General features: G+C 37.5%; 1 protein-coding gene across 4 annotated transcripts in view; it reads right to left on the reverse strand.

Moving 5' to 3' along the window:
- The window catches only part of LOC122881252 (zinc finger protein 609-like), an 85,067-nt gene that overhangs the window by 57,345 nt on the left and 10,446 nt on the right, over positions 1–17,276 (reverse strand). The window lies entirely within an intron of this gene.

Below are 17,276 nucleotides of genomic sequence, written 5' to 3' on the forward strand. Positions count from 1 at the left end.
CATAAGACTCAACCATCACTTCCTATTAAAAGGGAATCTATTAAATCACCTCTTTAGCACCACATAACTGCCCATAATCAACTGGTTGACAATAATGTGTATATGAACAAAATCTGCATATACTCGCCAACATAAAGTACTTACAGATTAGTGGTTATAAATTCCATCTGATGTGCCTTCTGTACACAGTCACTGACAGAATTCAAACAGTGTGAGTTGTTAGCAGATTAAAAAGCAACTGTGGCACAAACATAAGCAGGAAAAAACAATTTTAAGCGGGAAAAAACTAACTTGAATTGAATGTGCAGAGTATGGCAATGGGCATCCTTTTCTCTGCAGGTCATATAAAAGCAGGTCCCCATTCAGAGAGTCCCACAGTAACCTCCATCTAATTGGATTGTGTGCTTGAGCTGATTACCAAAATAGAAATTCACCCAGCCAATCCAGGTGATGGGAATCAGGAGTCTATGGGTCAGCCGACATCTTTATCAGTTAATGTGTCAACGTCAGCAAAGTGCCACCTCACTGAAGCTCAAATCCATTACACATGCATGTATTACAAATATTTTGTTGGTGGTCCCTACATTTTATGAAAACATATGTATTTTTATCTTTAGATAAAAATCTTTAGATAAATGTATTGATTTTATCAAATCAATACATTATATTCAATCTAAATTAGAAACTAAATTAGGTCACTTTTGTTTGATACTGCTTAAAACACAAAAAAAAAAGGTTTAATTTGAAATATGTTTGTTTTTTTTTTTGTTTTTTTTTTATCCCTGACTGCAACAGCTTTCTGCATCTCTTGGACTGACAGCTGTGTGACTCAAATCAACAGTAACCAAAGAAGTGTGAAATATTGCTCTCTGGCTGATTAGGCTTTAATGTCCTGGCTCTGGTATGATGCAGCAAATAAACAAAGCTCTCACACCACACTGCCTCAAACTGTACTGCTACCTCCATGGTAGTTTTCCAGTAAAGAGGGTTAGGTGGAGAAACAGAAATACAGCGATCTGTCTCTTTTTCTTTTGATAAAAAAGGATGACTGATCCCCAGCAATTATCAGTATCTTGCAGGCTTTGTTCACTGTCATATCAAGACTACATCCTCACTGAGGTGGATAACTCAGTTTACATGTTAAAACAACTTGTGTTCACATTACTGCTCTCAGGTCATTTGATTTGATTGCAGTTCATAAATGCTACCTATTAATCAGGCAAAGAGTAATCCCTGCGCTGCTTCACAGACTGTCAAATGAATCACTATTTTATGTTTGCAATGTCGTCTGACATTAAATACAAGTTAATTACAACAACCATATCATGTGATTAGCTATACTGACATTCAAAATGAGCGATCACAGATAAGGGTTAGAGGCATCAGAAAACTGGCTTTTTGACATTACTGCCATTGAGCTCCTCACCGTGTCTGAGCAGACATATTTCATCATTTACAAAATCCAAGACCTGCATTTTCAGATTCATGAAAACTACAGTGTGTGTTTGAAAAGCTCAGTTTTTGGAGTGGAAAAACAACAGCTCACTGTGGACTAAAGGGCAAAACAGAGAAAAAATGATAAATGTTTAAATTTAGCAGCATTAGTCTGGACATAGTTAAAATCCCTGCTGACCATAAGGTCCATAGGAAAGTACAAACTGCCTGACTAGTATTTGGCTGTTTTGACTGAAAATGACTATATAATGAACAAAAGACCTCTGCTGCTAGGTGGATAGTGCTTCATGTAAAGTGTTTATATGTGCTTATCTACTAATCAGCCAATGCTATCTAAAGACAGTGAGGCAAGGCAAGTTTATTTGTATAGCACATTTCAACAGCAAGGTAATACAAAGTGCTTTACATAAGACATAAAAGGAATTAAGACAAGACAGAAAGGAAATACAAGGCAACATAAATAAATTAAACAGTAGGAAAAAAATTACAGTGCAGCCATAGTGCAGTGTAGTAAATAGCCCCGAATTTGATTTTGAAACAGAAAAGTTTGCCATAGCCTTTGTGAGGAATATTGCGTGAAATTAATCAGTCCGCTAGTTTCAATACTTGGTCAGTTTTCACAATAGAACTAGTTCAATGGTATGTAAGTAAATCAATCAACAACAGTGTAAACTTTTTTAGATAACTGGCATTATTTATGTCACATACTACTTGTTTGAACAGCCAGTAGGATCTAACTTCAGGTGCAACTGACGTGGAAAGGATTGTGAATGAACAACATTACAAAGTTTCTCATCTAAACTTGAGTAGAGTACAGATTAGACTCAAATAAACATCTAAATGGCTTACTGTCTGATCAGTATAAGAACTTAACTACAGAGTTGTGCCAGAACAAAATTAGGCCAAATGTAAATAAACCAGTTATACATTACAATCCTGAACTATCCAGTCTGATTAACTGCACGTAAAATAATTTCAGTGATTCACTTTATGCTATACAATGGGTCAGAGCAAAGAAATCTAATCATATTGTGCCCTACCAAACAGACTACCAACACCTGACCCAAAGGTGCAAACATTTTCTCACAATTGTTCCTAAAATATCCACAAATCAAAACACAAGCAGCTGTGCAAGTAGAGACTCCACCTTCTGACTGTTTTGACAACACCATTTTTTATTTTTTTTTTAGTATAGACACTGTCACTGATCAATGTGTCTGCTCTAAAGAGAAACCGAAGTGAGCCCCTAAAAACCTTTCTGTAAAGGCTAAAAGCACAGGAATAATTTAGTCAGGCACAGAGTTTGAAGAGACACATTAAAAACAAATGTTATTAGAGCAATTTATTAGACAGATAAATGCATTAATGAGGAAAATGTGCGTGACGGAGCTAGCTGACATCTTGAAGTGATATGTCTGATAGTGGGGAAATGGAGACAACTGCAAACAAATTCAATTGAAGTATACACACATAAATAAAGAGCTACTTGCCTAGTATTTGCAAAAGGCCCTCTAATTATGTTGTATACTTAATCAAAGATTTTTTGAGAGGATCACCCAGCACTAGGAAAGCCACCAGTTTAAAGTATGAGGATGTTATGGGGCAGGCAATTACAGATGAGTTGCTAACTAATGATTAACTACATACTTTTTTGTGAGGTAAACTACTTTTAAAGCAACATTAATCTTGAATCACTCAGCAGTGTTTCTAGCTAGACAGCTTACACTCTCTTTGATAGTGATATCAGTAGATTAAATGAAAGAACAAAGGTTTAAGTAGCTGACAGATGAAGTCAGCTCTGCGTGAATTGTAATCAAATTGAACTAAATATCAGTTGAATTATTAGAAGTACACAAACATTTGGTTGACATGAATCAAAGCTTAATCGAGTACATTTACTGTCATTTGATAGTGGAAATGCTCGCAACAGTAAATGACCTTATTCTCATTCATGTAAGCTATAAAGTACAGACACACAAGTGCCTGTCACAAAGTACTTGTTCTATGTGAAATACTATCAAAAATAGCTTCATTTTCAGCACAGTCTCAACATTATTCCCCAAAATTTGTAGAAAGGAAAACATGGAAAAATAAATGACAGTAAGACCATCATAATTTTATCCTTTATCCAATCCTAAATTGTGGTGACCAGTCTAAACTGGGAATTCGAACCACCCATGGGTACAAATAAATAATCTAATTGTGGCTTGTCTGTGGCAACACCTGATGTAGAGGATGACAAGAATACTCACACATTGGCCAGAGTGTAAGGAAACCCCAATCTTAAAACCTTGACAAGGTGCCAGATTGATTTTTCATGTGCTCAAAGAGGACTCCAGCAGGAACAAGAGTAGCTCCATTAACATGCTCAGCCATTCCACTCTGCCATGATTTCTGAATTACAAAAGCCAGTCACTGTGATTCTCAAAACACTTCTCATTATCTCTGCTCACTTCACTCTATAATTGAGACACTCTGTCTCAATGCAAGTCGATATAGTAACAACAGCAGCAGCAGCATCTACTGTGGCACACTTGCTCGTGTTTGTGGTCAATTGTAAAGTAGGATCACTGAGTGCATGCTTAATCTCTCGGTGGATAGACTTTAAGTTGAAATCTGTAATACATTTTATTAATATATCACTGTTATATCCATCTTATATGGTGGAGTGTGGTTAAACACTAAAACGGCACATTTACTGTTGGAAATGCTTTTCATACTGTTCTCCTGAAAAATGTTCATCTAGTTTGTCGTCTTTCAATGCCATCTAACCTCATCAGTTCAGTAAACAATATATTTGCATTCATATCAGTAAATGACATGTTAACTGCATAACACTAAGGTATAACATCTTCACAATTACGACACCAGATGCTTCATCATCTTTGCTGTAGTTTGAATGTTCAGAAAGGAACGAATTTCAGTTTTACGGTGTTTATGGTTTGTGACAATCAGCACAATAACAGTGAAAAGAATTGCAGCAAATATGCTGTTAAAGTATTCGGCAATCTAATGGAGGAAAATAACTTAGCATTTAAACTCAAGTGGAATAAGATGTAATTGAAACGGCCCTATGAAGTAATATTCAGCAGCACAATTAAAGTATAATAATTTTGTATTTCCATAAGTAACAACTGTAAACAAGGTAAAACTATTAAAATTTCTCTATCTTCAATTGACCAACATTAAATTTAAAGATGAAGTAGTTAGCTGCAGCAGATCATTAAACCAGAAACCTTAATGATATGTTTCTGCAATGGAAGATTTGCTTGCAATGTTCAGGGTGGAAGTATTATACTTGCAAAGGCCCATTTATTGGTATAGTTGGTAGCAACACGCTGTTCACCAATCATAAGTTGGATTTGGCATTACATCTGTGAATGTCTTGAAACGTGTCAATGGAAAATTATACTAAACTGTGAATAGAAAGCTGTTAAACAAGACTGGTGTTTTTTTCATTCATCCGAGAGCTACTCAGACTACAGAGACAAGGTCAAGGGGGGTTGTATGATGATCTTAATATTACAGAAAAGAAAAGATTGGCTTGATTATAAATAAGATTCTTTAAGTTGTCATGGTTGAATTTGACAATCTTTGATTTTTTCATTTAGCTGCAAAAGGTTTCGGGACGTCAAACTGATGAAGCGCTTAGAGTATAATCTGGTGTCATCTGCATAACAATTGCAATATCATTTAGTATCTGAATTGTATAGATACTGAGAACAAAAGGGACCGAGTAATGACTTCTGTGATATTGTCAGATATTATCAACGATGAAAAGATATCTATATTGACAGTGAGGGCTTGATGTGAGGGCTGTGGCAACAGTAGAGCTGGACTTTGAGACAGACACCCAGAATTGCTTCATAATAATCTGACTTCTAACATTATTATGAAAAGAGCAAAAGAAAAAACAAAATCACAAGATGAGCAAGACAAAAAGACAAGTGCAATATACAGAATGGGTTGCAGATGTCAGATATGCTGAAATGACCAACTAGTAATATTCTTTCAATTTGGACAGAACATCCTAACTTATATGAAAATAGTTTTCAGCGTTTATGGTTTGAAAGTCCACTGTCATACTAGAAAACAAAATAAGGGAATTTACCCATTAACCAAGAAACTGAATTATTCAAGAGCAGGAAAAGTACCAGTGGAGATAAGGGAACACTTGAAGTGCTTTGTGTTGACAAGTACACCCGCTGCACAGACAGATATTCTGAGTTGGTATAAATAAAACCTCAGGCTGTCTTTCCCATTAGGCATTGCTGCGAAGGTGTTCCGAACTTAACTGGTCCTGACTATTGATCTCCCTTTACTGTCAAAATAGTGTTCATACATGACGACCAGAGGTCCACGCAATAAGACCAACTGGAAAGAATCTGACATCTTTTCACAAAAGAGCTCAAAAAATCTTGCAGCAACCTGACATGAAGGTTCAAAAGTGTAAGACAAATCTGAACCAAAGGCAAAAGTAAACAAAGTGGCAGCAACTTCCTGAGTGATTGCAGCTGTTTGTCTGGTGTGATTGCATTGTAAATACCGTAAATAAATGTTCCATTACTTTGTTACACCAGCTGTCAAAAACAGTCCATTTTATTATATGCAAATAAACAGCAAGTTAAGCATATATTATATATATATTATATAAGCAAGAACATATTCAAATGCATAAGAGCTTAAATTAATTAAAAGGTCAGCAAAACAAAATACTGTAATTTGCAGCTCTGCGAGACACTTGAGTCTCTTTTAAAAGATGATTTTCTGGAGGTGGTAAACAGCAGGTGATGTTGATGTGTGCTGATCAGTGTGGACGCTGTTGCATCTTATGTTTATCTGTGATAAAAAAGGTTTATTATTGACAAATAAGTATAGAAGTATAGCAGGAAGGTTATTAGTCAGAATTAACTTCATACGTAACCATCCCAGGAACTCAGTACTGGAAACACTACAGTACAAATATTACAGTGATTTCTCAACAGGGCTGTTTGCCAAACGATAAAACCTATAAACAGCACTACTTGAATACTATGATAATATTTATCAATATATCTAGTCCATCTAACTTAATATTTTATATATATAAAAATACACAGACACTTGCTCTCTCATTTTCACTTGTACTCATGCACACTAAGATGACAGGATATGTCCATTCCTGTTTAATGGGCATTTCCTCTTCAGCACCTCATTGGCTTTTTCCTGGGATGGTCTCAAACTTTAGTCATTGAACTGTTCAAAATAACGTGCAACAACCCAGACTTTGGGTCACCTTACAGTGTTAAGGACATTTGATTTTATCAGACTCTGGAATCAGTGGCCATGTTTGGGGTTTTAAGATGGACAAATGGACGATGGATGTTTCTTCCTGAGACGCTAAATCCAGGTCTATATGGAACAAGGAGAAAATTAACAGGCCAGCTTCAAGATTCATAACGCATTGCCACAACAAGCAATTTACAGTGCAGTACTTTGCAGCTATATGCCAAACACCCACTATAAAGATTTTTTGTCTAAAGAGATGTCCCATTTGCTTTACACCTTGAGGCCAGAACAGTACAGCCACTTAGAGACAGTTACATACGCCGGATAGCATATTACAAAACATAGTTTGTTTGTGAGTACAAGTTTGTTCAGAAAATATATACGTTTTGGTTCAGGCATGATGATTTCTCTCTATTTCTACCCTCGTCTGACACATAAATCAATTTTCCCATTTGCTTTCTGGTTGAAAGTAGGGGTGGGAACTTTGTTTAAAGAGAGAGAAAGGCGGTGCACAAGAAAAAAAGTGTGCTAGTAAGAATACAAATCTCAAAAGAAACCAAAACTTTATTTGGTCCTTATAACATTGAGGATACAATTAAATTTAAAAAAGCGGTAGATAAATTCAGGTAGGGCATTCATGTACTGGTGACAGACACTGCTAAAAACTGTACCAACTGTGAAATGTTATAATCTTGAGTGTCCCTGTGGAACATTTTCCCCATCAATCAATGTTTGATTTAGGGTTTTCTCCTCAATCCTGAATGTAAACAGTAAAGTAGTTAAATAAATGTGTTGGGTAAAGTAAGCTTGTTTTTTTTTTTGTTTTGTTTTTTTAACTTAAATACTGACTAATGACGGAGAAGGAAGAATTGTGGAAGGACAAGGACTGAGGCTACACTTCTGGGTGTGTGTGTGTGTTTCTTTAAGGGCCTGTGTGTGTGCGTATTAGAATAAAATAAAGACACTATTTTTTCGCTTCAGTCTTCTGTGTATTGCTTATTACATGCATTCCTGCACAGACAGCCTGCCAGGCAGGATTCCAACAAATTCTTACATAAATCTGAAATACCCATCTGCACACAATGCATCCATTGAAGCTAATGGTATCGACATATAACTTCTGTGGCCATTTCAAAATGTTAAACTACTTTAACCCATACTGAATCTTCTACTAACCTACTTTATTGCAGGTGAATGATCTGCAGAAATCTGTAATACAGCAACAAAAGCACCAATGAGAACACAGGTCTAACTGCTCCTGTGGAGAGTCAGGAGTCTAACTATGAGAAGACAAAAGGCCACTGCTGAGTGACTAATATACTGCACTACTGTTTGTACCCTGGACAGTTGAGGTGTTGCCATGTGAATGTCTAACTAGAGAGAGGGCATGGACAACCATTAACCTCAAATAACTGCCTCCCTCTCTTCCAGCAGCTGCTTAACAGAGGTAGAGTCAACAAGTAGGGCTTCAAATAGCGCTGTCACTCTCACATGGTAGCTTTCCAGAATCAATGCATCGTGATCTGTTCCTAAGAGGCACAAGTGTCGCATCCAAAAATGGATGGGTATTCAGGAGTAAATACCAATTCAGACCCAATTCATGATCGATCATAATACAGCAAGTTTTTTGACAGTGCAGTATCAATTACTGACCAATTATTTCTACTATAGTTTTTTTTTTTTTTGCATATCACATCACATTAAATAGGCCTTTTTCCTTCCAACTCTGCAGCTTCATCTTGCAAGTCTAGCTCCTAAAAACGCAAAAGTAGGCAGTAACATCTGACAGAGAGTGCTGACACTTACATACACACTCAATCACTGCTGGCTCTGAAATGCTGGAATATGTATGCAAGGCAGGGGAGGAGTGGCATGCTGCATTTCACTGATAGTAAAATATCCCCATTCAGTTATACACAGTATAGCAATAAAACTAGACTTGTGTATTGTGAGGCTTTCATATTTTTTCCTACTCCAATACTGTATAATTGCTTGCTGATGCTGCATGTTTGCTTAACCTTTTCACCAATGTTCACTCCCACTTTTCAACTCACATTATCCCTCATCCACAATATTTAGACACACCGCAAACTGAGCTCTGTATTCTGTTTCGCATGGTCTCAAACTCCTGGAACTACACTGCTGCTGTAAACAACCATAGTTTCCATGTTGCAAAATAACAATATGGGGATCTGATGTTTAAATACGTTTGCCTTATTCAGACATCTGACAGCCTTGTTTACATATCTGCTGCCACTATGACCATTTGGTCATCCATTAAAGTAAATGACAAGGTTACACGTGCATCCACTTTCAAAAATGCAATTCAACTGGGTCAGAGCTCAAATGCTCCGTCACCCTGAAAACCCTAAAATCGGTTTGCTTGCTTTTTCCTCAGATTGTAAATAATGTAAACTTCCTTCAGTTATCCATCTTCCTCGCCTATTCTACATGCTTGTCTGCTTTTCTTTTATCAAACATCGTCAATCTTTATTTAGAGTGACTGCTAAATTAAAATGCAAAGCAAACAGGTAGACTGTCAGACATCATATTCTCCCTTTTATAACAGCATCTAATCTATTTTCTTTGGCAGATTACAGTGTGGTACAAGTAAAACCTTACACCGAGACAATGGCACAGGTGCGTTTTTTCAGCAGTGCCGTACTACATATTCATATTGAATCTGATTATATTCACAGCTTGGAGGATCCCAATATTTCACTTTACGACTAATAACACTAAAGCTGAATTTATGATTCTCTGTTGAGTTGTTTCACTGCTCCAGCTGTATATGCCTACGGCGTGGGAACTGATTTATAGTTCGCCGTAGAATTTAACCCATTGATTGTCATGGCACAGCTACCTCACCAGATGGATGTGCTGTACGTTATCAGGCCATGTCGTGCATTTATTATACACCCAAAGTAATTGGGTTTACGTTCATTTATTCCCTTTATTATAGACATAGCTGACTGTAGTCAGAAGGCTTTCAGTGGAAATGGCTTTGCTAGATCACAAAATATACATTTGTCTAACATTACTGAAAACGAGGATTATAGAGCATTTTTCAATCTACTCTGTGTTGTCTTCCATATCAACAAATAACAGCAGCAACGGAAAAATGTAGGAAAAAACACAAAGCAGACCAAGCTGTCCAATTACAATTCTTGTGGTCTCCATGTAGCCCATATTGCGTCCATTGCCCCGCACGTAGATACCACAACATCTCAACACAGAGCCATAAATCTGCCTTAAGCTGTTGAGTGAAACGTTACCCACCCATATTTTTCCAAACAGTCAGGACAGTTCAATCCACTTATGTTAAAGCCACAAGATTGCTTCTCTGACTGTTTAGACAAATGTCCACACTGCAAACGTTTCTATCATGTGCAATAAGCATATGAAACAGAGAAGCAGCAAAACCTCACATTTGCGAAGCTGGAAACAACAAATGTTTTTTTTATTATTTATTGATTTTATTATCAAAACAGTTACCTGTTAATTTTCTGTCGATTGACTGATTATTTAAATTTTTTATTTAACATGAACATATTTTGCCATTTCCAACAAAACAGAACAGCAGCACTCTTATTTGCATAGAGGCAAGATTTTATGCCAAGGTCAGAGGAATCAGTGTGTTGGTTACCAAAAATAGCAACCAGACTACACAAAATGGTTGACAGTGGTCCAAATATGGTTGCAGAGGGCAACTGGCCAACCATTACTGTCAAACCTTGAGGGTCCCAAAACCAATGCCTAACTATATGACAAAACTGATTATTTTGCTCAGTATTAGTAGAATTAATGGGGATTTCTTCTAACTGATAACACAGATGTGAACCAAATGTAAAGCAAGAAAAAAAAGAAATAAAGAAGGTACTGGTGCCAAAATATCTAGTACTAGTTTCTTTAGTAATGTTTTCACTATTGGACAGTTGAAAAAACATAATGCCTAATAAACTAGCCCTGTGATATTCATACCTCCTGGATAATCAAACAACTAAAGCCCGTGATCCGAGTTAATGTTTTATCCAGGCTCCATGTAAAAGGAACAGGACATGATCACTGTGAGCCTGAAATGACTTCAGTGGGCTATAAACTGAAGCTGTTTGATGGGAATATGTGTTAAACTAAAAACGGATGTAAAAATTCTATACATCTGTTACCATGTGTGCTCAGGCAGTGAGATGAAACACGACAGCAGAGACTCTGTTAACATTAACACAGTTGTGGACAGAAAAAAATTATTTTCAGAAAGTATTGACATTTGTATTGAAGTTCCAATTGATCATCCGTTTTCACTTCCGACTGCAGCAATTTTGTCATTTGTGGAGGTTCTCTCCTTTACTTGTCAATATCACAAGTGCAGCATGTGTCATCCGAGAGAGACGACGGTCTCTTTGATTCTACAGATGACAGTGGATACTGCAGTATGATTAGGGCAATGGGGACAGTGCCTCAGAACCACCCACTCACTGCCACCACGCTCAAGCACTGATGTGCTCTGAGGAATTCCCACACATCACATCTTCACAGACCTTTCTTGCTCTACACTAAGCTCAACTCAAAAATATATCTTTATAAAAGACCATGGCATTCCTACAGCTAAAATCACGCTTACAGCACACTAGACTTAACTGCTTTCTGTCAGCAAATTAGGTTATCAAATAGTAGAACAGCTTTAATCATCACAACAATCTCATACCATTTTCTTTACACTGGTATATTAATCAACCATTTGTAGATGGAAAATTGTCATGTGTAACTCGCAGTGAAAAGATCGCCAGTGTCAGGAACAAATGAAGCAATAGTGATAAATGAGGTCATGTTGCTTATGAGTGGATGAACGAAGACAGTTCTGAAAGCAAAAGTGTGTTAAACATACTAATTCAATTTGACAGGGCTTCGTCATTACAACAACATACAAATCACCTATCAAAATCAGCTCGAATTGACTCATAATTTCTGTGGCTTTTCTTTCCAAGAACACAGAGGACGATAACTTCAAACCAAAGACAAATGAGACAGCATTTTCGCAGCACTCAAGACTATGCTGTGCCACAAAAGCTGACAATATCTTTATAGCTTGTGTGTGGGAGAGTTGAGTGTAACCTGGGCTCAAGTCCCAGGAAAAGATGGATCACCAGTCTCTGGCAAAGCAGCAACTGTGCAACAAGCATTCAAAGTGTGCTCTTTTCTGCTGTAATTGGCAATTCACTAGTGAGAAATCCAATCAATGCTATAAAAACTAAAGCAGAGTTGCATATCCTTTGAACCATGATACGACTTTACAGACAACAGTCAATCTAGTCAACTTTTTTAGTTAAACAGTAGGCCCAGGAAATAAAGGGGATAACAGCTCACATAGGCTATAAAAAATTAACCAGATACATTTTAGCCCCACTAGAAGCGTCCCAAGCTGGCCACATGATGGATGAATGGGGGCATCAATATTGGACTATAGAAACACAGATCCATTTCAGATCCTTTGTCTACTCTAACACGTTGCATTTCAAGCAAACAACAAGCTGTCAGAAAAACACCTCACTGTGCTTTGACATTTGAACAAGCAAATAAAACAACCATAAGTCTGTGAGGGAAGTGAGTTGTTTGGCGTAACATTGACAGTCACAGAAATAGTAGCAATGGAAAAAAAAAATTTTCAGGTGCACCATGCCTCTGAGGCTACATCCTCACAAATACGTTTTCGTTTTCTCATAACTTTTGCTACGTTTATGCCTGGCATCCACACTACTGTGGCGTTTTCGAACCCCTAAAACTGAGACTTTTGAAAACGCTGCTGACCCCGTTATAGTTTGAAAACTCTGGGGTTGCGTTTTAGTCTGAACAGGCAGAAACAGAAAGTTTTGAAAATTACACAGACACCCACGTTCACTTACTGATTGGGTCTCATCAGTCATGGCATGTCCTTCCCTGATGCCCCTATCACATGACAAACGAAATGAGCCTTGATTACCAGCGGTTAATTCAACGTGAATAACGAATTACAATCGTTGCAGACCTCTTCTGTCACCTCATCGTCGGTCCAAGCAATGAAATGTCTGTTTTTACTTTTCACCATTGCTGTTCTTCGTTCGTAGTATTTTCTGCAACTAAGCAACCAACCGCAGAATAGACAATCTGCTTCCTATTTACACCGGCATGGCTAAAACGCTCATGTGTACCGAGATTGTTTTCGTTTTGAAACGCTGCTTTAAAATGAAAACGTATTAGTGTGGATGTAGCCTTAAGCACTGCTGCTGGCTGAAAGCTGCATTTGAACCTCAGCATTATTTCCTGTTGGAGATGAAGAGATGATCCAAATACTGTCCAAACTTTCCACCCACAACAGCTCGAGATGACACTTCTCTCTCAATGGATATTATACAAAACACTACAGAACACAATACCAAACACCCATGACAGGAAAGCTTTGATGCAGGCCATATCTATAACGCAGACCTATTCAACTGTTAAAGAATGTATCTACACTCCTTAACAAATTTTAATGTAAGGGTGCAGCTGTAGGAAGTAGGAAAAGAAAAATAATTAATTGGACTCTGCATTAAGGCTGCAACTAACGATTACTGTCACATTAAGCTGCCGGTTATTTTCTTGATTAATAATTTGGCCCATATAACATCAGTAAACAGTTAAAAATGCCCATGACAATTTCAAAAGACCCAAGGTGATGCCATTAAGTGAAAAACAGTCCAAAACCAAAAGATATTTAATTTACGATAACGTTTAGACACGGAAAAGCAGCAAATGTTCATATTTTATATTATATATTATATATATATATATATATATATATATATATATATATATATATATGTATGCAGATTAATCTTCTGATTGACCAATCATTGCAGCTCTATTCTAATCTAATGGGTTAAAAAAACTTGACTGTGAAATCCTGAGACTATACCCAAATGTTTTAATGTTTTAATGTTTCATGCATTAATTCTTCCATTTAAAGATCCTGTTGAATGCAGCCGATTACGCAGATTAGTTAGTAAAAAGTCTGCTATGTGCAACTGACGACTACTATTTGGAAGTCAGGTCATGTATGTAGCTGTTTTTCTACAGACTCTCCAAGTGCTGGATGATGGAGCTTCCAACCAGCGCTAAACAAGCCCAACCCCCATCACTTCGGGAGGGCCACTTCAAATAAATCTAAACCTTGGGCAAACACTGTATCATGTTTTAAACTACAAAAGATGCTCCATCTCGTCTCAACCTGTCTAATGACATGAACTACATTATGGCTTAATATGGACTCACCACTGCACAAAGGGAATTAAGGAATGAATAGACAAGACAAGAATATGGGGGTATACATTCACCCAAACTAAATGGCTTCCTTCAAATTATTTAAAAAAGGTACCTGAAAGCCTTCAAATTACCAGCTACCTTTAAGGATATATAAATCCTTTCTTACTTTGCCGTCAGCTGGTGTGCAGCCATGAGATGACGGCAGCCTTACAAAGCCAACATAATCCCCTTGTCCTGGACTAATCTGTTGCCCTGGACCTCTAAACAAACACTGTTAAATTCTCTTCTTCCACACTGTTTCTTTGATATCCAGCCTGATGTGGAACAGAATGTAAAAAAGGTGAAACGCTGGTCAAAATCGACACGCAATTTTCACTGGGGTTTTTTTTGCCAATCCTTGACTTAATAAGAAATCTTCTAGTCAACAGAAACACATTTGAGTGAAAGCCACAGTGCCATTACATAGCCTACATTAGTCACTTTTACCATCAGTTGTTTCCGTGCTCCCCCATTTAAAAAAAAAATAATAATAAAAAAAGGGTCACATCCCAGCAGCTTAGTTATCACAGAAATCAAACTGAATAACAAGGAAATGGGAATTTCCTCAAGTGGCGTTGTTCTCATGTTCACCTTGGGCTCTCATACAAGCCAATTTACACATCTCAACTACAACTATAACATTTCATGTTATCACGTGGAGCTTAGAGTATTAAATTTCACTCCCTCTTTACAATTGACGGCTCTGTCAGATTGTGTAAAAATGTGCCTGGTGTGCTACAACAAGGCTCCTAACACCCTTCCAATGATTGGAACAAATTACTACTAAAAAAAGGTAATCAGATGGAGAGCAACTGCCTTTGAAAACAGTCAGCTGGAAAGGAAGCAGTACCAGCTCTCTGCCTCGCAGTGAGCTGATTTTTCCTTGTTGGAAAAGACAGAAAAGAACAAATAAACATCTTTGCTCTGAAAAAGAACTACAAGCATTAACAGGAACACCAGCACTCCAAAAATTATTTTACCAGCTACATTATTTCAATTTTGTGAGGAAAAAATCCTTGGCAATGTGATATCCTTTGGCCTTAACAGTGTTATATTGCTATTTTGTGTATTGGTTTCAGTATGACAAGTACATGAGAAGAATAAGAAAAAGTCAACATAAAACACACTTAAAATGTATAGAAATCAATACAAACAAAAGTCAGTAGTGAATCAATACTGACCAAACACTCTTACAGCCTAAGTGAAAGGCTTGAATCATTTATAGGCACAGCTGACCAATTACAGTAGCTCTAGTAAAATTGATGTTGTCACTGCTCCCTGAACCAAAACAGGCTTTTGTGGCTGAGTAAAATGGTGAAATGTCCCAAATACTGAAGCTGATATGCACAACACACACACAATTAATTTGGTGTTATTGAGGGCTGTTTGTGTGATCCTTTTTTCTACTGTGTTGACATAACCTCCTGTATGACACCTGAATTACCAAGTCTACAGCACACCAAGGCTTCAACAAAAACCAACCACTGTTGCCTATTGACCTCTGTGACAAAGCGTTAAGTACTACAAAACCACAAATCTGCTGCTATCTAACTGAATGGTACACTAAGAATGTCCGACATCCAAAACACTGGATAAATGCATGGTGCAAATCAGCCATGTTTATTGCATGACACACTGGAACAAAGTGTGTTAACAGTACAGTGAATTACTGCTACAACTGTGTGTAGGAGGATTCAACGTAATATTACACCTGCGTTTATGTTGAGTTTTTCCTTTATCAGTGTCACCAGCTCAGAGTTATTGCCACACCCGGACAATGGAGCTGGCAAACTGATATTTAAAATTAAGCGCAGCACTGGCCAGGAATGCTTGAGGCTCTTTAGGAAACAAGTGTTTCGCTGCCAAATATTGAAAGTTTCCCTTCTCTCTTCAGGACTGGTGCATTTTATCTGAACAAATAGCATTGACAGTAGGTGATTAAGCATTTCAGCAACCAACTTAAATGAACAAACAAACCACCCATTTCCAACTGAATCGCTTACATTAAAAACACGTCTTATGGCAGCTCTCACCTCCATTTATAGACAAAAAAAAAAAAGACCTCAAACCTAGCTTGGCATTTCTGTACTGCTATTTCTTGTTACCTACCAGCCAACATATACACCCAAACAACAATATCTGCAACAAGCTATTGACAGATGTATCGGCCATTTTATCGGCCCAGCTCTAGTACACTGTAAGCAAAATTGAATTTGGCGTTTTCACTGACACTGTTGACACTCTCAAATATGGCGCTATGAGGTAATGCTAAACACTCACTGTCCATTCATTTAGTCACGCCAGATGGAGGACCTTAAGAGTTGTTTTGTAAGCACTAAGCAGTTGCACTAGTAACAACAGAAACATGCAACACCAATAAACAAACAAAAGTAAACAACCATTCATATTTGATTAACTGTGATGCCCTGGGAACTATAAACAAGGCTGTGCAAAACCTATGACAACTTTATCTTTCTTTGCTTGCACAATGGCAATTAAAACAAAATTGCACTCTTGTCCCCATAAATCCATCATTTTGCCTATGCAAATATGGCAAATCCAACTCTAGACTAATGCTGCTCTGTTTAAAGGCAACCGGTAGGGGTTTGATAGTTAGCACAAGTTTTTAAAGAAACTTCTCCTTCAGGTTTTGTAGTTAAACATAAAGAATAAAATTATGAAATTCTGCAAGTTGGAACTATTTTATCAAATGCTGAGTATCGGGCAGCAGACTCCTTGGCCAGTCTATACTGTGGTACTGTTATACTCTATGGAGCAGCACAGACCACAGGGTAGAGCACAGGGTTAGCCCACAGTGGTCTTGTAAAAAATGTTTTGTGCTTTAATTGAATGACTCACTTCACTGAGATGGGACAGCCCCAACAACATGAGCCAATCTGGAGAAAAGGGGTCCCAAATGTTTTTTCCATGTCAGAAAGCCCTAACTAGAGGTTTATTAGACCACAATGCACCATTTCATAAGATCTAGTCCCCTTAAACTCCACTGGAGGAGACTTTCTTCTAGTATAACTTGTTACAGACACAGTGTGAACTGTTGTTACAGTGGCACCAGTAGCAGAAGTGAAACGTAGGGATCAAATAGTCAGAATCACACATATTCTCACTTTCTATTAAATAGTTACATTTTCTGTTTTCACCCCCGACGGACGCCCTGGGGTCCCCGGTACCCAGTTTGGGAAACACTGTAGGCACTTCACTGGTGGAATCTGCAGCTT

The sequence above is a fragment of the Siniperca chuatsi genome, linkage group LG1 (genome assembly GCF_020085105.1).
Source record: "Siniperca chuatsi isolate FFG_IHB_CAS linkage group LG1, ASM2008510v1, whole genome shotgun sequence".
Classification (NCBI taxonomy): Eukaryota; Metazoa; Chordata; class Actinopteri; order Centrarchiformes; family Sinipercidae; genus Siniperca; species Siniperca chuatsi.